The sequence below is a fragment of the Pygoscelis adeliae genome, unplaced genomic scaffold (genome assembly GCF_000699105.1).
Source record: "Pygoscelis adeliae isolate BGI_AS28 unplaced genomic scaffold, ASM69910v1 Scaffold123, whole genome shotgun sequence".
Classification (NCBI taxonomy): domain Eukaryota; kingdom Metazoa; phylum Chordata; class Aves; order Sphenisciformes; family Spheniscidae; genus Pygoscelis; species Pygoscelis adeliae.
The window spans coordinates 1862532-1863541 of NW_008824650.1; positions in this window are offsets into that span (position 1 = coordinate 1862532).

The window sequence follows — 1010 nt, forward strand, 5'->3', positions numbered from 1 at the left end:
CCGGCCAGCTTTCCCCAGTTTATGTACTCAGCATGACGTCCCATGGTATGGAATGTCCCTCTGGCCAGTTTGGGTCAGCTGTCCTGGCTGTGCCCCCTCCCGGCTTCTTGTGCACCTCCAGTCTTCTCAGTTGGTAGAGCATGAGAAGTTGAAAAGTCCTTGACACTGGCACTACTTAAAAACAACTAAAACATCACTGTGTTATCGACATTATTCTCATCCTAAATCCAAAACACAGCACTGTACCAGCTACTAGGAAGAAAATTAACTCCATCCCAACTGAAACCAAGACAACAAGTTATAGGTCACTGTTGTATGCTGTGTCAGTTACTCTGGCAGTGCTGTGCAAAGCAAAAACATTAATTCCATTGGCTGTCAGAATGTGAGCTTGGCTCAAGAAAGTGCTTGTCCTCTGCATAGAGATATGAATCCCTGGAGTTTTTGCTGAGACAGTGTTGATCTATCTGTAATGCAAAAGAATCTCAGATATTCATGAAATACACCCAAGCTCCATCACCTTCAGTCTGACACAAAAAATCACCAGAATCAGCAAATGATATACCCATCCAAACCAGATGTACAGGGAAAATAGAAATACAGTGTACAAAGAACAGCTGTGGATGTTGTCTACCTGGACTTTAGTAAAGCCTTTGACACCGTCTCCCACAGCATTCCCCTGGAGAAACTGGCTGCTCATGGCTTGGACAGACGTACTCTTCCCTGGGTAAAAAACTGGCTGGACGGCTGGGCCCAGAGAGTTGCGGTGAATAGAGTTAAATTCAGTTGGCAGCTGGTCACAAGTGGTGTTCCCCAGGGCTCAGTAGTGGGGCCAGTTCTGTTTAATATCTTTACCAATGACCTGGATGAGGGGATCGAGTGCACCCTCAGTAAGTTTGCAGACGACACCAAGTTGGGCGGCAGTGTTGATCTGCTCGAGGGTAGGAAGGCTCTGCAGAGGGACCTGGACAGGCTGGGTTGATGGGCCGAGGCCAACTGTATGAGGTTCACCA